The following is a 21236-nucleotide window of genomic DNA, read 5'->3' on the forward strand; positions in this document are numbered from 1 at the left end:
AGTATAAATCACCATGATAAACGATAATATATATATATATATATATATATATATATATATATATTTACAATATATATATATATATATATATATATATATATATATATATATATATATATATATATATATATATATCCCTCGATAAAGCTAATAAACATTAGCGAAAGCTCGGGCAGCTAAAAAGAGTAAATATTTATTCTAATCAGACCGAATCCCCGAAAAACAACTATTCTATATATATATATATATATATATATATATATATATATATATATATATATATATATATATATATACATATATATATATACTGTCCGGTACTGACGATGCCCAATAGGCTGAAACAGCTGTCTACTGGTGGCTCTTAAATTGAAATCAATATGGGAATAATCAAAAAGTACTTATCTCTTTATTTATATATATATATATATATATATATATATATATATATATATATATATATATATATATATATATATATATATATATATATATCTATATGTCACGATCAATATGTCATTTGATGAAACGATAAAAAACTTAACTAATACAAATTTTTGTGGCGATATCGGTGAGTTAATTACTTTCAGTTTGACAGTGTTGTTTAGATTTTTATTTGAAATTATCACTGAAACATTGGAAATGTAGAAAGTATCAATCATTATATTTTCTATATATCCTGGCAAATCTATTGTTTTCAATAATATCTATTATATTTCACTTAGAGAAGGTCGATACACAATATATAACATGTCTATATTATTGAAGATAACCTTACGATAATTCTATCGAAAACACTTGTTATTTAGCAATACACAACAGTTTCAGTGTGCAAGGTTTTCAAAGATTCCACAGCAGCTTTCTAATTATCAATACTCTTACCCGTTACTTGATGAAAACTAATAACACTAACGATGACAATAATTATAGAATTTTCACAATAAATTTTATTCAAACAGGCATTTCAGGTGAAACTAAAATCTATTCGTCTTACTTGATGTAAATCACGAAATATCAGGCTTGTTGGATATTCTTTCCTTTTTATAATAATGAAGATATCAAGTCGAACCGTCATGTATGGTCATCAAAGCATTGGTATTTTCTCTATATACTGAACTTTCTATTGATCAATTGCCAATTCTCAACAAAATCATTTTCTATCAGATGAATAACTTTCACTGTATACCATTTCTAAATAATAATCGTTTTAGGCAATTTTAACACATACCATCAGTCATGTACAAACAAATTAATCAGCTAGATGGTAATTTCAAATTTGTACCTACTGAAGCCCACGATGAAACGATCTTGAATCCATTATGCAATATCCATCATTATTACTCATTACTAAAAATAAGATACTAACGGAAGTTGTGTAGATGAGTAGAAAATTGTAATCCTCCCAGAATTACATTCCGGAAGTATTCGAAATAAAAGTCTGAAAAAAGATACGACATGTTACTGAATGACTGCAGATTCAATCACGCAAACTAGTGATCAGTGCTGAGAACGTAGTAGTGCGAATACATTGTTGCAGACTACTTTGAATTATGTAAACTCGTCTTCTAAGAATATTTCAAAACTTTTACATACAGATTTGAGATGATTGTGTAGGATAGCAAAACTTTTCAGAAATAGAAGTTCGTCGTTTGATTTTTTTAAAATTACCCGTTCTATTTTACAAGGTTTATTACGAATGAATACTCATAGTATTGAGCAGTATTCAAGTAATAATTATTCCGTAACCAACTTCATTTCAAAGAAAAACTAGGGTATAAGAGTAACACCCGTGTTACATGGAGTGTGCCTGTTTTCATCCTCAGTGTACAGATAATGAATTAGTACAATGTACAAAGATAAATGGAAACTGAAACCTCTAATGAATACTAGTCTTATACCAGAACACCAGGAGATGAACTATACAGGGCAGTGTTTGTGTTGGAGATAAATATAAATGTTAGAGATTGAATTTATTCTCTTCGAAATGAAAATTGTATCTATCTTATGGTGAAGGAACTATATTCATAGTAAAAATTATTGATACTTCAAGCACACACTATACTGTGCGCTTGAAGTATATTTAAGTACAGGAAAAAAACACTTATTTTTGAATGTATGGTTTCAGATAAATATGTTGAAATAGTTATAAAATGAATGTTTGTCGTTAGCTTATTTTCAAAATTACTTCATATGTATGTATGAGTGCTTCACAAACAAACTCATGTATAGATCAATATGTAAATTTGTTGTTTTCATGAATTGTATCAAGCTCTCAAAACGAATAAATTGATTATCACTCGTTAAATAAAATTAGACAGGTTTTGCTGGACATGGAAAAAAATGGGTTAGGAATGACTGTCACCTAGTATGAATAAAACGTTCATGCCTTCATCATTGGATTAAAAATCAGTATATCAAAAGACCTCACAGAAACTGTTTCTTTTGTATTCTGAATGGGTCTCACGAAATCTGTGTTAAACATGCAGGAAATATTTAATTAATTTTGTTGATTCAAAAAATTGGAACAAGTAAATGCAAATCGTGTTCTGCTTTAAACAAAAGAGATTCTGTAGTATGGTGAGTCAAACTTCATCTTCTTTTGAAATTTATATTGAACAATTTTCTCGATATCGAACTGAATTCAAGTAGCTTGAATAGAAAATGTTACAGGTTCTGAATTACACAAAAGCAATATCAATTACCCACCATTTGATTTTTATGAGATTAAGAGAACAAGTGAAAACACTCTATTACAGTTTGGTGGTGGAGCTCTGATAACTGATTTGTATCGCCTAAAAGATCCCCAAAGGCTGTTCTTGAGAATTATTTAACATAACTGATGTGATGATTATTATTGGAAATGTAATATATTCGGTATTTAATAACTCTTTTTGCTGAAAATAAATACTATCTATAAAAAGGAAATTCAGATCACCCACACATAACTTTAATACACATCAATATATTGAGTCAATATAATGAGTGACAAATGCAAAACGCTCGAACCATATATTGGTTCGAAATTTTTACACTCTTCCACACGAAACTGAAATAATCCAAACCGCTTCAAAAAGAACTGAAAAATACGAAGGCGCAAAAGGTCATCAACAATTTTAAGAATGAATCTCTAATTTCCGAATTCAAACTAAGTAAATAATTGAATTCCGAGTTTGAAGTCAGAAATGAAAAAAAAACTACTTAAATTTCAAAATTCGTCGGATGCGTTCAATCAGTGAGACAGACAGATCGATAGACAATTAGGCACGACGAGGAACTTCAATTATTATGTATATATTTAGATGTAATGAAAATATTTCGATATTCAGACAATAATTATTGTAAATTGTAGTCATATGATGAATAACATATAAATTACTATTAAATATATATTGTTCATATCACCAGTTCAGTTCAAGCAGCCGAGGTGAACACTTGTGCCAGTGATAGTGAAAGTGAGGTGAAATCTTATTGAATGATTTCCTAAGTGCTAAGTGAAAAGTGTACCTACCTGGAGCAACTCAGAGGCTCGAAGTCACTGCCTTTTAGGGCAGACTCCAGCTAGGAGGAGGAATAGTGGGTGTCACCTTCAGAGAGTACTCCGCCAGTGAATCAAATGACTACATGCCGACCAAGTGCCGATCTCGTGACGACACGGGCCCACCGAGAAAAAAAGCAGGAACAAAGGTTGTCTCAATTTCTTTCACTCTTATTTCCATTTTATTCCATACCATTAACCTCACAACATTCGTTACAACACGTGCAATCAAAAAACTAACAATTACACCCCCAACAACCACACCTTCTACAACCACTCCTCACTCCTCCAGTCCCTCAAGCTCCCCTGCTGCCTCAATAATCTCATCAGAAAAGCCTTAACATTGTCCCCTATAACTCCAAACATCGAAATCCTAAATACTAGGAACATACCTGATATCACATCTACTCAAAAAGACATGTTCAACCTGCTGAACACACAAGAAATCTTCCGTGGATACATCTACGAGTTGAAAGTCAACTACAATAGAACGACCCTATTGAAAATAACAAACAGCAGCAAAACTGCCAAAACCCTTCAAAAAACCCTAAGGCAGAGAACAGGACATCTTGCTATCCAGGTCATCGACCTCAGACCCCAAGCAAACGCAAATCAACAACCTCCCGCCTGCATCCCGCATCTCTCCTTCGTGATAAGTAGCGTAAACCACGACACCATGGGGGAGAAACTAATCAGTCATTTCGAACAGGCAAAAAAAATCCCTATTGAAATCTGGAGAATGCTCTCCAGAGCCACCAACAAACCGACTACCCTCAGAGTATTCACCGCCAACAAAGACCAGTCTACTCACTGATCTACTCACGGCATAAGCATTTATGGAAGAATATATACATGTGAGGCCTCAAACCCCAACCCGGTACCTGCTAGACCAAAATACTGTAGCAAATGCAGCACCAAGGGCCACACAGCCCTGAAGTGCCAAACAGCTACCCCAAAATGCCCACGGTGCGACGACGCTCACGTTCCCGCACAGTGCAACAAAGTTAATACCCCCAAATGCCCAAACTGCTCCGGTAATTACCCGGCATACTCCTTCAAATGCCCTTAACGAATCACCTCATCTGAGAATCACAAGGAAGTGGCCCAGTAACAGTCCAAAAGCCGGAACAACCTTTCGTCATCACAAAACAGGTAGCCTCAATCATTGAGCTACAGATCACCTTCGTACTCAATTATATTGAGTTATCAGGAATTATATTCCGGAATAAAGGACAGAAATTCTAAAACTGACAAACGATTTATGCGTTCTAATTTTTTGTCACAACCTCTTTGCCACGGCCAGTGATAACAAACTCACCTTCAATTTCACTAAAAAACAGGCATTAGCCTGTTTTTTTAATTCGGGGCCGCTGCCATTAGGCAGGGGTGCCATTAGGCACCCCTTGGACACCCTATAAAAAACCATTAGTACTAATAAAACAGCAATTACACCCATTCCTTCTCGATTGCAGGAGCTCCGACAGAAGTATACCAAGAGAACCATATCCACTCTGCGATATAGACACTGGCCGCCCCCTGGAGACCGTTCTGCAGAAATACCATATGGCTGTCAGATAGAGAGCGGCCCGGAACCCCTGCCAACACACTAACACAACACCAACCCACAACTACATGCCAACGACTCATGCGAGACACGAAAACGAATAAACAACACAAGAAACCACACGATCCAATTCAACGACAACCACCGCAACCACCCGGACATCCAATTAACACAGAACCCAGACGAACCAGCCCAAACAAGACCACTGTCATGAAAATGGACACCAACTAACTCAGAACTGAACCATATAAACTAACCTACATACTAACCTAGAATTAAGTAACCACGTATAAGAATTATTTGTACTAACTAACCCGCCCCTGAAGAGGAGAAAATCCTATAACAGAGGCCCACACCTAACCATAAGTATAAAAATATAATGTAAAAACACAAAGAACTAATAAACGTATTTGAATTAAATTGAAATTGTTTATATTCCTTGTGAAATGGTATTACAGTAAATACAGAAAAATCAAGTAATTTTTTTCGAGGTCGATTTCACGTCGAATGTATTATTGATAAATTTGAGTAAATGCAGTATTGCAAATAATACATGTGTCATATAATAAATGGTATATTATTGTGGTGACCCAATAAGAAATTGAGATATGTAATCAATTCGCCAAAATGTGGGCTGCTGAAAAAATTAAAAACTTCTGCAATAGAACTTTTTGTATCACAAGCTATCCTCCGCCATTACATTGGAACATATGTAAGCCTTACTGATTGAAAATAAATTAATAAAATTTCTCATACAGAGTCCTACTCTTTTACATCAAATCTTATGAACAAACATCTTATTCTACGGGCATCCTTAATTTGACTGTTTTCTTATTTCTTGTTTCCTGTACTCGTTTGCTAAAAAAGTTTTTGTCAATATGTTTTAATTCTGCATTCCCATTATTTTAATTATTTCAACTTGTGTAGGTGATGATCAATACATTCCATAAATATCTTTCTGTCATTCTTCATATTTGCGGTGCAACGAATCTTCTCTCCCATACTATTCATTTATGGCAACAAACTTTGAAGCTGATCACTACTTACTCAAATGGAAGACGGTCAACAAATCCAAGAAATTACATTTTCTTGGATTGGATCTTTACCGTTTCTTATAGAAGAAACAGTAAGATGAATCAGGTTTTCAGTGTTTGACGAGTCCATATCGTACCAGCTACCAAATGATGTAATCGGCTTGATTACGAAACTGGATTCATTTAGTCGAGTTCGAATAGGTGTGAGCCACAATAAACTTTTGCGGGTTGCAGTGGAGACTCGAAAAGAACCTCTCAATTCAGACCTTTCTACCATCTGAATAATTTTAGAGAAATTAGATTATATTCAAAAGACGACTCAGGAAACCAACTAATAAAGCTATAAATATCCAGATTAATGAGGGATCTACTTCCTAATATAATTTCACCTATTTTCTCAGTTTGCTTAAAGTTATGATAACTCAATAAAATCATATATTGGCTCTTGAAAAGATTCTGTGGTGAAAGGACAATGATAGAAAAAATAATCTCACCAACATATTTCAACAACAACATGTAAGAAATAATCATGAGTCAACCTAACTTATAATTAACTATACCACGTTCTAGATTATTTCGCACAGTATTCGTAACTCCTCAATTATATTCGTCGTCCTATATTTCTCCATTAATATTGTCTAGTCGAAGCGATAATTTTTTAGGCATGCCGTTCTGAAAATACGCTTCGTCTTCGAAACTACTGACCCACATCTACTACGTCCGTTTTGTTTGTATACATCGAGTAAACTCTTCGAACTAACGTGCAAGAACTTTTGAGATGCCACAGTTTAGTCGATGCATGGTCATTTACGGAAACATCGACCTCAATACTTTCTACATGAAGGTAATGTTCGTTTATAACGAATAACTTCAGCGATAAATTCAAAATTGAAGTCAGAAACATGTTTGGACAATTTCAAGATGGGAATTTGGAATCTATTTTTCATTACTTGTTCATCGGTTTAAAAAAAACTCTTAAAATCTGTTTTTCCGTCAATCAGCTGTCACCCCCCTACGAACGGCAACTCTCTCAAAAGTCGAAACTTGTGCGAGCTGAATAATAACGAGGTCTTACCTTTTAACGTGTGATTCGTAATACGGATGTAGTGGATTGAAGATTCGTAACGAAACATCCATCTTTCATCAATCAACATTGTTGATTGTTTTTTCATTAGAGATCTAGTTCCGTTACATTTTTTCATTTAGCAAATATTACTTTTACGACATACTAAAAAAACTAAACTGTAAAAATGGATGGAAAAAGTCACATTATTCATTGAGTTATAGATATATCAAAAACTAAAATGCATCTTAAATTAAAAGTATATTTTCAGAAAAGAACACTTTTTGGGACAGAAACTTCTTCACTTTTTACTTCTTCCCCTTTGAACGCTTCCTATATTCAAATTTGAATAGAACAAAGAGTGTGTGAGATACCATCGAAATTTATTATTCGTTTGTAAGACCCATTGATGCCATTATATGTGGAATATAACATCGTTCAAAAGTCCGCCAAACCAAATAGTATTTTTTTTCGGGATGCATTGGACGTACTTGGATCTCATGTGGATGGTATAGTCCCAAATTTGACAATTTTTTTTGTTCACGAACCCATTTATCCAGAGATGGTCCTCATCGCTGAAGATGATTTTTCGATGAAAATAAGGATCAGTTGCCAACTGCTCCAGAACCCATTAAGTGAACACACATCGTTGTCTTTGGTCTTTCGCAAGTTGTGGTCTGCGAAAGGCCGAGTTCTTGTGAGCAACGCAAAATCGACTGACTCGGATTATCCTGCACTCTCTCACAGACAGTAGCGATGTTTTCGGCAGATTTTGCGTTTCGTCGACTTACGGGTGTTGGTCGATCGTTTACTGAACCAGTGGACTCAAATTTATCCACTACATTACGAATATTTCTCTCGGTAGGACGATTATAGCGATCGTAAAATGGGCGAGCACGTTACGCGCTCATGCACATGTTGTTGAATGCTATATCCGTCCATAATGATTTGGCAAAACAGACTGAATAAATTGCAACTAATTTGACAAATGTAGCTTCAACAAAATGGCCGTTATCGATTATCAAAGTTTGAAAGTCCCTGTTGGAAGACACATTACAAAAAATGGGTGAATCTTCCAAAGAAAGGAAAAAGTAATCAACTTAAAAAAATACCCAATACAAAGTTGTGTAGATCATGCAAAGGAGTAACTTTCTGACACATAGTGGAAGAAAAAGCCAGATTATTGATCTCTCATAAAAATTTAAACAGGATTCCTATGACTGGGATTCAATCATGTACGGAATACTTATCACATTCACTTAGTACTGAACGAAACAAGTTTTGATATTTTTTATTATTGAAATAACTTGTTCAAATAACAGTTAAAAAATTAGATGTTACCAATAGTAATAGAATTTGATGAAACCGCAAAACTTTTTTACGTTTTCTGTGTCATTTTTACAGCACCTACTCCTAAACTATGAGAATCATTATTATTCAACTTGGTTCTTTTTTATATTATTTTCGTCATGCTATAAGTCAAGATACAGAATTTGAAATGACTTGCCTGTTTAAGCACTCAACGAGGAAACATGCTCCAAAGCAACTTCAGAGGTAATAATGAACTTTCCACCATCACAGGTTTGTGTAATGATAGAAAAAGAAATAGGTGTCTTCAGAATTCAGCAGACAGTATTTTAAAAAAAATGAAAACTTTCGTGGATTCATGATGATTCTGGATTTTTTCTCTCATGAAATGAATGTCTTAGCCTTAGAGTTAAATAGAATCAGATTTCTAAATAGAAAATCGAATTTGAATCGAAATAGAAATAAAGCCCTAGACATAATGCCAGGAACTGAGCCGAACAGTACTAAAAGCTTTGAAATCATTCACTTGTGAGTCTAAAGTGATTTGGGATTACAAAACTGCCCTTAGACAATTTTCAGAGGCGAATCAAGTCAACTCTCCAGATCACAAAGGAATCGAATGGAATGAGAACATTTATATGCTAGGGGGCAATACTCTCTTCTCTAATACGGAACCTTTCTCCTATATGGAGAGTTCCGTCAATGGGAATCAATCAAGATATTATTGAAATAAAAGGCCGACAAAATAATTGAATATCACATCCCAGAACTAATATAAACAGCTTCTGGATTTGGACAAAAAATACCTGTGATTGGTGATGGGACACTTTACAGAACACTGAAAGTATTACCTCTGTAAAATGCTAATGCGGCTATACTGCCAAAACTACAGAAAAAGTGCTTTGTGAATACCAAGCTCTGGCCTACAAAAGCTTCAGTTTTCTTGAAGGGATTACACTAATCCTCTGGGCCATCATTGAACTACATTCTAGAAAATTAATTTGCCTCTCCAAAATCTTAGTACATGGATGGATTGGGTTGTGTGCAGAAGACCCGATATGTCGCAATTCCGATAAGTACAAGTCTAATCCTTGTATTACTTTATTTAGAAGTAACACAAGTTTTTATAAACTTTTAAACCCTAAATTAGTTCTCATCTGGTTTTTAGTTTACTTATCATCTGGTTTAGAGAAGACAAGTGTGCATCCACACTTTCCACAGTAATGTCTGTCTTCCATGGCTGCCATGAAAATACCAGATCCGCATTGTTCAGCAGGACACTCACGCCTTAACCTGTGGATTTTACCATTGTGTTCGACTTTATAAAATTTCAATACAACCAACTTGACCTTCTTCTTCTTATGCTTGATTTTCTTTGGGGTGGAGTAATTCTTCTTCTTACGTATCTTTGCACCTCCCCTCGCAATACAAAGTGAAGAGTGGATTCCTTTTGTATATTGTAGTCCGACAAAGTACGTCCATCTTCCAATTGTTTACCAGCAAAAGTTAAACGCTGTTGGTCTGGTGGAATTCCCTCCTTGTCTTGAATCTTAGCCTTAACATTTTCGATGGTATCCGAAGGTTCGACCTCAAGAGTGATGGTCTTACCAGTCAAAGTTTTAACAAAGATCTGCATCTTGGGAAGTTACTTGAAACAACTTCTACTCCACCATTACACGATGCTCATAAAAAGTAGGAGGGCCTTACGACCCATTACTGTGGAAATACCCTATTATGAATTACTTGTAACTCACAATTTTTGTAGTCTCGAGGTAAGGCATAAATATTATTCATTTCTTTTTTTATTCAAGGTCATAAAGAATATCATCACCTGCTCTCAACTGTTACATATGTTGAATTTTTGGGTTCCTAGACGGTCATCTAGAAATAGTGTTACGTTTTATCTCAACACTCCGCGACAAATATAATGAAAAAATCTCCAATTTATACAATATGTGATACCTCTAATTCTATTAGTCATGTCTTAGATATATTCAACTGTCAGATTATACAAATCAAAAGACATTTCTCAGCTAACTGACAGTTCTGTTTTTAATTTTTTTTTAAATAGATTTACAAATTATGTTATGTAAGGACATATTTGTGAATGTCACTGTTACTCCCTATTCTGTAATTGGGTTTATCCTGAAGAATAGAGTATGAAATAAATAAATAAATAAATTACAATTCACAATCTGGTCCTACCAACCAAGTAACGAAACTAGTTTGATCATTTCTTGTTTTTTTAATTTCCACACTTACCACTTCTGAATTTAACACACAAGGTATCATAATAATACGTAGCTGGTGTATAAATTTTCTTTCTTGATAAAATAGCGTAAAATTATTATTATTTCTATTTCACGTACTCTTTATTATTTAAAACACTAACATAAATTAAAGGTAAAACTGGAACCTCTGGCGTAGAATAAATCCAAAACAACTACTTTTCCCAATCTCCTGAGCTGAAATACTCTTCTCGACGCGAATTTCACCAACCAAGTTGGCGTTTTCAGTTTTCTTCAACTCCTGAAGACGTCAACTTGGTTGGTGAAACGCACAATGACAAAAGTATTGCAGCTCCGGTGATTGGAAAAGAATTAATTTTAGAGTTACACAAATCTATTTTTCAAAACCTTTCACTCTTCACGATTGCGTTGATCATTTTCAAATTCAGTCTGATAGGAGAGTGTAGTGTATCTTAGACCTTAAGAAAAGACAAGAAACGTATATATAAATGTTTTCTACTTTAACCGACAAAAAACAACAAAATATTCAAGAGATTTAAATTGTTTGGAAAGTTCGTGAATGAATTATGCAAGTGTGGTGGTTCATTCGATTGTGGCAAATACGTGATGTACATGTACATGTATGTTCCGTTTCCATTTCGAATGATACACATAAAAGCGAAATATATTTGTTAGATTTGGAGATTCAGAATTACAAATTCTAGTCGTAGCACACGGAAGACCCCGATATACGAATATTGGTTTAGTGAACCACATTCTCGATAAAACAAAGAAGACAAAAGAATGAAAAGAATGTATCCTAAATTAAGTGTTACTCATTCACCTAGTAATAAAGTGTTTTCAATAGAGTACAACATGATTTCAGCTTGGAACTGTTGGAAAAAATGTATTTCTACCTATTCATCTTTTCCAACACCTGTGGGAGTAATATTGAACGCGAATGTTGTTAATGTCACCATATTCAAATATCTAGAACTTGAAGGAGGAATAACTACCCAATATTCACGGGTTGTATTAGAAATATTTTGAAAGAAATGGGGAAGGAAGGTTGCTGCTAAAGTTGCTGGTTTTTTTTCGATAACCAGAAATCGTATCCACTGAATTAGTGCAAGTCAAAAAATTGAGATATCTGTTTGATAGCGAGAAGATGATTCATGAAATCAATTCTATATTTCGCAAACAATATAATTTTCACAAAAATCCTGAAATAGATAGATTAATTTTTTTAAATGCCGATTTCTCAATATGCGTTGTGACGGTTGTGATTATTGTACTGTTTAATTTCATTTGCAACTTTTTGAATTGTGATATGTATTTATAAAATATGCGCGAAATGCATCATCTTCAAGAATGTTTTTGCCATTTGCAGTTTCATTTTTTGTTGCTTTCAGTCAACTTTCTTCTTCAAATCTATTGTCCTCTCTATCCATTTCTGTTGCTATATTTTCAATGTTCCATTCCTGGTATTTTATTCATTCTTCTTTGTCAAGTCCTAGTCGTTTCATTTTTCATAGTGGTATTTCAAAATTTATCAAATATGTTCATATGATAAATAATATTTATACTAGATATTTTCATTGCTCTTCATTTTCTGTTGAACATGGAAACAGTATGCCTGAATGAGTTATTTAAGGAGTGAGTCGTACTTCATTATCAGCAAACTGTGTTATTATACATAGAACAAGAGCCCATGAATGACTGACCTTCGTCATTTCATAAAAGCTAAAAGTTTTTCAGCGCTTCTTTGGAAACAGAGCAATTTGCAAAAATATTACTGTAATTTTTTGGGAAAGAAAGTTTTTGGCTTTCTACTACTCCATCTTGATACGATACAGAAAAAAGTGGAAATCTTCCAAAGAAAGGAAAGAATTAATCAATTTTTAAAGAAGTAACTGTATACATAGATGTGTAGATCATACAAAGAAGTAACTTTCAGACACAAATCTGGAAGAAAAAGCCTTCCTGTAACAGCTACTTTCATGTAAACATTGAATTACACGAAAGAAAAATTATTTCGAAACAATTACTTTTATATGAACACTGAATTATACCAAAAACACTTTTTTCTACTCAGTTTGTATTCCAAGAATTCAATATGAAATTAAATCAGATATCATTAACAGGGTTTCTACACTATCGCACACACACTAATCGAAATGCACACTTGCAGATTCTTTTGAATCTACAATATCAATATGTTTCCCGTATAGGGTTCCTATAAAATTTGGGAAATTTCATCGATTGCGTTCTGGTGGGCAAGTTGTGAAACATTCCAAATAGCCTTATTAGTTTCTTCAATAATTTCATGGGCAGTAGCTACCCCCATATAATATTTTGCATGAAACACCCTGATGCCAAAAAGCTGAAATCATTCTATACAAAAAAATCTTGATGCACGGTATTAATTACACCTGATTTATTAATTTTCATCAAACAGTGTCCTTTTTGTTTAAAAAGGACTACTCTACTGAATAGTTAAAATATTTCTCTGTCATGGTTATATTTTCAATGTTCCATTAATTTTTTTTTCCCTTTCAACTAACTTTATCAGATTGTTAAATTACTACTTTTTTGACGTTCCTCAAGTACCAACGTTACAGTACTCGAAAAAAAACAATTGGATGAGAGCCCTTACTCGAAAAGTTTTTGTTCCCATATTGGATAATACAATATGGAATTTACTTTCTCACTCCCATCATCACTTCATCATGACAAATTCTCTCAAAAACCATTATATATTTTCAACAAATTTTATTAGTATGTGAAAAGTGTGATGAATATTTAGGGCAGAAAGTAAATGAGATTCAAAAAAATCAATGAATAAATCAAACATAGGCCGGTGAAGTGAGAAAAATTGATGACTTTCAACAATGGAAGAATGTAAACAATGTTTTCATTTTACACATCTTGAAAACTTTCTGTCCCAAAACCAACTTCAATCGATCGAAATATATTTAATTGAAACTTCCTTAAAAGAGTTACATAAAAAAATACATGTTTTTGTGTGTATTATGTGTTTTTTAAAACGTTTGGGCTTATGCTCTTTAGATTGTTTGGATATGTATTAGAACTATCAAAATATCTTTTAATATTCATTCAAATAAATTATATTATTATATTTTAGCAAGTACATTTATGCACGACTGGGCGTGAGGTATCTGTCTACAAGACATCAAATATATCGGTCGTGCATAAAACGGTGTATGTATTTCGGGCGTAATTTTTTTATGGACCTCGCCATCGCTCGGGCTATTACTTACACGCTGCTGCGGTCCATAATATCCTATTTCACGCCCTTGATACATTAATGACTATTACAACTCAATCTTCACATATTTGCTACATATGTAGCAAATATGTGTATTAGTTTGGGCTTCTAGAAAACCCTGTTGTGATTCTCTATGTAGATACTTTCTTCAACAAGTAAATTAATTTCACAATAGATGATTCTGTGGAGTGCCCTACACTCTACACGTTAAAAGTCATTATCTAATTCAACATGTCAAATATGATCATTTGATTTGTTGCCTAATTTATATTTCAGTTCGCACCTTTCACCAGATACGTCACTCTACAACCTCATCAATATGTAGCCATTATTATGTGTCAGTTTCTGATAAAGTACTATCAATTTTATATTCAATTTGGTATTTCATAAACATGGGATACCAACTTAAATAATATATGTAAATGAAAAGATATCCAAGAAAGATATCATGAAACATTGGGAATGAAAATAACCCCAGCCGAATGAAATGTCTGAATATTGAGTTGGTATTGCGATTACATTATGCATGCGTGAAACTTTTTCAGCAACTCAATGATACCTTTCACTAGATATCCTTGAATCTGACCGAGAAGCTTAATGTACCCATAGCAGTTAGAAATAAAACTCTCGAGTGGGATAGAAACACTTGGTTGAATAACAAATAAAGGAACACTGTCAAGAAAAGTGGAAAAAACGTGTAAGTGGTTGTGTTGAATTTTAAGTGGCTTCAGTTGAAAAAGATTGGTACGAATTAGGTGATTTGCATCAAAAACCACCTGGTGATCAGAATGCAAATAGAATTTTTGATTTTAGTATTTTTTACTACAGCAGAAGATCCACTATTATTAAGTATTTCCTGAGAAAATAAATGAAACACAAATAATCTACTTACTCACCCTCTTACGAATTATTCAAAATAGTGATATTTTTCGACATTTCTGGAAACTCATTAATATTAGTTGGTTATGTTTTATGAAAATCGGATTTAAGATGTTCTCAAAGAAGAGATTTAAATCTTCAACCACTGTCAGCCAAGTAGCATAAAGCATGTAAGATATGCTCCTATAAAACTGAAAAACCTTTTGCAACAATATTAGTTTTTATATCGTGTATCTTCAGATAATCATTAGTCCTTTCAAGCATGTCAAAGTGCCAATTACTTTTTGATTTTTCTTCAAAAAAAAAGAACCACTCCTCTAAGGGAAAATGAGGAATGACTTCAACTAAGTAAGACATAGTTTCCCACTATATTTTTTATCAAAGTCAACCTTATACAATTATCTGGGTAACTGCATAAAAATTGAATTTATACATTTTCAGTGTTTGTTTTTCAGTTTCGTGAGGCAATTCGATTTGCCAGAGTTTCTAGTACCTACTCGTGGGTTATTTTTTTCCATTTGTCATCTAACTAACTTCAAAAACTATTTTCCCAAATCAAAACAAGCTCTTGAATTACCTCAATGGACAGAAATGATGAATCAACTTAATCTATACATGAATACTTGTTTTAAAACATGACAATCGAATGTATTCCGAAAATAACCACTGCTTCAACGTTTTTAGGATAACCGCTATTAAAATTTCCGGTTAGTATCGTTAGAATTTGACTCCTTTTGGATTATAACCTAAGCAAATTCAGAAAATTATTATTCAACTTGTGTACAACAAACAACAAGATCCAGGTCTTATTTATAAATGACAAATTAAAATTAATTGAAATGGAACGTCAGTTATATTTTTAAACTACACAGATTTCATTTTTGAAAACCCACATAGTAACAATTTAATTATTTGATAATAAATAATTATGAGAAATAAATACGCCATAACCCTGTCCATTAAATTTATCCAAAACCTATTGATTCGTCGGATAATAATGCTTGCGAAATGTTCAATGTGCAATATCAAGAACACAAAGAGTGGATACCAACCACTCCCTGTGTGAACAACATCTGAAAGAATGAATTCTTATAAATTTCTTTGTTCTGAAAATTCAATTCGATGTATATTCTATACAGTGTTTCTTGAAATGATTTGAAATCTTGCAGGGTGAGATTCTTTGTCGAAATCTTCCCATTTCATCTTCTCAAAAAACTTTCTTTCTTTCCTAATTTCATAAGTACTTAATGAAAACAATTGAATTTAATCCTTCAATATTGTATAAACTAACAATCATTTGTATTCCTACTTAGGGGTGTAATAACTGTTATATCGACTCACATTGCCGGGCAAATTATTTTCTCGTTATGTAAACTGAATACAAATAAAAGTAACATCTGCTCTGCGTTGGGCAGCAGAGCATTACAAATAAAAACAGAAGATAATCATTTCATAACCACATTACAAGTGTGGTCCACTTTTCTCTCACTATTGACAAAAGTTGTTATTGAAATCAGAGTAACCCAGATTGATGCATTTCGTGTTACTATATATTGTATTCATTCTGATACCGTTCTACAGCGCTTTTAACGGGTTTTTCATTAAGAGTGATATAATTTTAATATGAGTAAAATAATTATAAAAAAATAAAATAAACTGTCTGACAATTCACAAGTGCGAATAATAAATATTACAGAATCAAAATAAAACGTTTTGGTTGGTTTCCGGGTTTCACCGTGGTCTTATTCTTTGGTTACAACTGCGACTGCGGCAGTCATCCGCAGTGCAATTTTTTAATAGATCGGCTGATGCGGAGGGGGTGTGCATTTTGTATTTTGAACACTTACTAACCATATTGAGAAACATATGGAAAATTTAGAACTCCCACAGCTCTTGAAAGCGAAACCTCATCTTTTGGTATCTATTTTTGTACAAATTCCGCCTGAAAAGATGTAACACAGGAATGAAGTCTTTTGGAGTTCGTTACACTACGGCCGAACAAGTTATTGGTAACAAATCCTCCATTTCATGTCAATTATGAAAATTTTCATTTTTGAAACAATCACAACAATAAAACAAACACATTTTTTTATCAATAATAACGTGATTACAAAGCCTCGGCAAAACTTTTGTGCTTTATATTTTCACGGTTAGTGTCCTTGTGATTTAACGTCATCGACTCAACTCAGATGAACCTAGCGATTGGGTGTGCTTTTTGCCTTTAAATTTGAAACATTTCCTAATGATTATATATCAACAAACGAAATTACGAAGCCAACTACCTTAAATTATCTTCTCATGTTTTGAGAAAGCCGGAAATTCTCGGAAACGTTATTGTGTGGGAACCTACAATGTTCACTCTTTGAAAACAAAAGAACATGTATTGAAACATCTGCTTTGCATTACGCGGTTAGTCCTTCAGTCAATGATGAGCAGCGGTGCTCGGTATCTATGTTACTATGCCATCACTATGAATAATTGAATAACGAACAGTGTTAAAACGAATTCCGCCGGCAGAATCAGTAAACCTTGAAATTCACCATAAGGATCGTGTTGAAAAGTGATAGGACTTTGTATTTCTTCGGTCTCAGAGAAATCTTTGATTTGATAGGCCTGCTAATGATTTCGAATCCGTTATACAATCCAGTCAGAAGGCGACGGGGCCCAGTTGTTTACAATAGAAAACAACATCACCTTTGGTATCTAATATTAATTATTTACTTTTGTGCCTTTATAACTGAATAAAAATATAGATTCCGAAGGTTTTATTTGGTGTTTCCAGTAAGGAGGGTTTTTTGTAAGGGTACGAACACAGTGGAGCCAAGATGGGCGCTGGTAGCCTGAATGCTGAATGGTTGCTATCGCTAGCATCCACATAACTATCCTCCCACTGAAAATAACGTATCGGTACGTATTGGAACCTGCCATGTTATAGTCTATACGAAGTCAATCGGAACAGCTCAAAAAAGATCAATGTACAATGTACGGCGCCTACGGCTGCGCTCTATGTAATCTCAGGTAGAGCACCGCTTCGTGTTGAAGCGAGGGCCAGACATCATGAATAGAGGGTGAATGGAAGGAGGAAGATTAAGGACAGAGCGAAAGGGGAGGACAAAATACTCCCCTGGCTGCAAGCAATGTTGCTGGAGGAGAGGGAGGACAAAAGAATGATTAAAGTATACGTGGATGCTGGGGCAAGACTGGAAGACGAAAGAATGGACATAAGCTAGGTGTAAGAATATGAATGGGTACAGCGGAACGAAAAAAATTCCCGGACAGAGTAATTTGAACGAGGCAGAATTGATAGCAATTGAGAGAGTGATTGGAATATGGGATATAAACGAGAGTGTGACAGTGAGATGAGAGATTTTACCATAGCTGTGGAACGTATGAAAGCAGGAGGAATGAAGAGTGAAAGAGTAGCGAGGATACAGATAATGATTGTAAGAGAAAAATGTGAGGGAGGCACGGACTTGTCTGATCTGGAAGCACGGCCATGAGAACCGCAATCTCGGCAACAGGAAAGCTCACGAAGAGGCTGCTGAAGGCATGGGTATCCTCAACTTACCTTGGGATATAGTGAGAATGGGCAACAAGAACGAAGAGAAAAAGAGAATCAAAGAACGCATCAAGAAAGAATGGCAGAGAGAATGGGATACCGGAAAGACTAAGCGACTGTTTTACAGATACTGTAGAACTGGACTGGATGACGCGAATGGAAGGAACATAAGGAACGAGAAAATAAGGAGGTAACACTGACAAGAGAGAGCGGAAGGAGTAGCGAATGGATACGGTTCGTGAACGGATGGGCAGATAACGTGGTGAGAGATGAACGAGAAGGATGAATTCAGGCTGTTAGCTAGACGCTATGGAACTAAGAGATGGACAATGATCTTCCCAATCATAGTGAATATGGAAATGTATTGAATGGGGCATTTTTTTGTAATTAGTTATAGTCAACTGTCAGACATTAATTTTCATTTTTTCTTCATATTTATGATGTATCAGAATTAGGTATTGAATTTTATATAATTATCAGGAAATGATAATGAATGAGAGGGTCTTCTGTCTTCGCCTCTTCATGTTGTCGACGTTATGCTTCGGCGGCACGAAAGGGGGGAAATTTGGAGGAGTAGGGGTTCCTTTGACAGTGGTAGCACTGGATAGAGGGAAGATGCCCGAGTGTAAGGTTTTCGGCTAGGGCAACAAGAGCGATGGCACTTTTCATTTCTGCCACCGACACACTGTCGAGACAGTTACTACAGTTACACTTTCTGTTTGTATTCTTCTCTTACCAATTATTTTTTGATACTAAATCAAAGGATATAGAAGATTTATTGGGGAGGTATTCAATGAAGCATCACTATGTAACCATGCCCACTTTGACAATCACAGTGCAGCTATAATTGATGGTAGCGGTTCAATTAAATGTGATTTGTCTTTTTTGATAAATTAGCTGCTGAACACAGTCTGATGATTATTGCTAGCAGAATGAATATTATTGTATTTTGACCTAAGAATCATCGGATATTTTCTAAGATTCCACAACTATGGTGGATTGTGATGAAATTCAGATGGTTAATGAAATTTGTCGTAGATATATATATATATATATATTAATCGAAGGTTTTCACGGACAGGAATATGTTGAAATTATTCTTCGGGTTTATTCCGTGTGGTGTATTGTCATCCCCGATGGGAATGAATTTCGCAACGTTTCGACAAAATCACATTTGTCATCATCTGGCGATTATTGTTAAGTGTTCGGAAGTCCTCTGACCCTACTCGGTTGACTTCTTACTGTGCAGGTACAATGTTGTCGTTCCATAAATACCGTTCTTGATTACCTAAGTTTGGTACCTGTATGTTTTGGTACCTGAGTTCTTCTTCTTCTCGATATGACCTCATCTCCCCGTAAAGGTTTTGAAATGTTAATCGAAGGTTTTCACGGACAGAAATATGTTGAAATTATTCTTCGGGTTTATTCCGTGTGGTGTATTGTCATCCCCGATGGGAATGAATTTCGCAACGTTTCGACAAAATCACATTTGTCATCATCTGGCGATTATTGTTAAGTGTTCGGAAGTCCTCTGACCCTACTCGGTTGACTTCTTAATGTGCAGGTACAATGTTGTCGTTCCATAAATACCGTTCTTGATTACCTAAGTTTGGTACCTGTATGTTTTGGTACCTGAGTTCTTCTTCTTCTCGATATGACCTCATCTCCCCGTAAAGGGGAGATGAGGTGATGAGAGGGGATGACAATACACCACACGGAATAAACCCGAAGAATAATTTCAACGTATTCCTGTCCGTGAAAACCTTCGATTAACATTTCAAAATACACCACACGGAATAAACTCGAAGAATAATTTCAACATATATATATATATATATATATATATATATATATATATATATATATATATATACAAAGATATAGATTTCATCGAGTGTGTATGATATAAATCAAAAGGGGGAAATTCGTGGACAAAACACTCAAAAAATGGGGGCAAACCGCGGACACGTGTTTCTGGCTATTGGCCTCATCAGCGCGGTGCTGGCCGCGCTGTGTGAGGAGTGCCTAGAAGATGACAGTACTACCAACTGTCGAAAGCGCGAAAGCGCTCGCAGATAATCAATAGAAGATATAAAGCTTTAAATCCTTTTTGTAAAATTTAATATTGAAGTATATATATATATATATATATATATATATATATATATATATATATATATGATGTGCTTCGTTGTGCTACACGTCATAATAACTGATGAAGCACCTTCATACTTACACAGGAAGATAACATTCACAATTTGAATGTTAGATTTGTAGGTACTCTGAGTCCTCCTTTTGAGTTCTTCTGCTTTCGAAACAGAATCATTCCAAATTTTATAATGGAAATTGAACTTCGCTTTTTAGTTTCAATCAATTTATTATTATTTAATATGTTCAAAATTGTATTTTATTTCTAATAGATTGGTGAGGTGAAGACGATTATTATTATTATTATACATTCGCGAGGGTGCCATTCGCCATACAGTGGGATAAATTATCATTGGATTCGAGAATCATGTGCCCAAAGCAAGGGTAGTGAGCCAAGAATGACAATCTTCTGCATTTGTTCGGGCGAGATTTCTACCTCAGTGTGGCAAGTCGGCTTGATCTTATGATTTGAGAGTGGAGAGGACAGCATTCCTCCAAAGACTCCAATAATCAAAACAGCCATCTCGACAGAATGATCCAGATAGAGCCTGTGGAGTTCGAAGAGAAAATCTCGATATTTTATTCGTTTTTCCTTTCCTTTTCAGACGATATTCGTCTCGCCAGGAGCT

At 34.4% G+C, this 21236-nt stretch overlaps 1 protein-coding gene, 1 long non-coding RNA gene and 1 pseudogene across 2 annotated transcripts in view; 2 read left to right on the forward strand and 1 right to left on the reverse strand.

The window, feature by feature from the left end:
* LOC141486572 (uncharacterized) overlaps window positions 1-21236 on the forward strand; it is a 114977-nt gene that overhangs the window by 21995 nt on the left and 71746 nt on the right. The window lies entirely within an intron of this gene.
* Window positions 540-5519, forward strand: LOC141486574 (uncharacterized). The gene is made up of 2 exons (XR_012467929.1): window positions 540-3684; window positions 5008-5519. It is a non-coding gene; the product is annotated as an uncharacterized lncRNA (long non-coding RNA).
* LOC111502167 (ubiquitin-ribosomal protein eS31 fusion protein-like) lies at window positions 9582-10199 on the reverse strand (annotated as a pseudogene).

Source organism: Leptinotarsa decemlineata, unplaced genomic scaffold, assembly GCF_025532065.1.
Source record: "Leptinotarsa decemlineata unplaced genomic scaffold, Ldec_3_MD MMD2_tig00026358_RagTag_RagTag, whole genome shotgun sequence".
NCBI classification, from domain to species: Eukaryota; Metazoa; Arthropoda; class Insecta; order Coleoptera; family Chrysomelidae; genus Leptinotarsa; species Leptinotarsa decemlineata.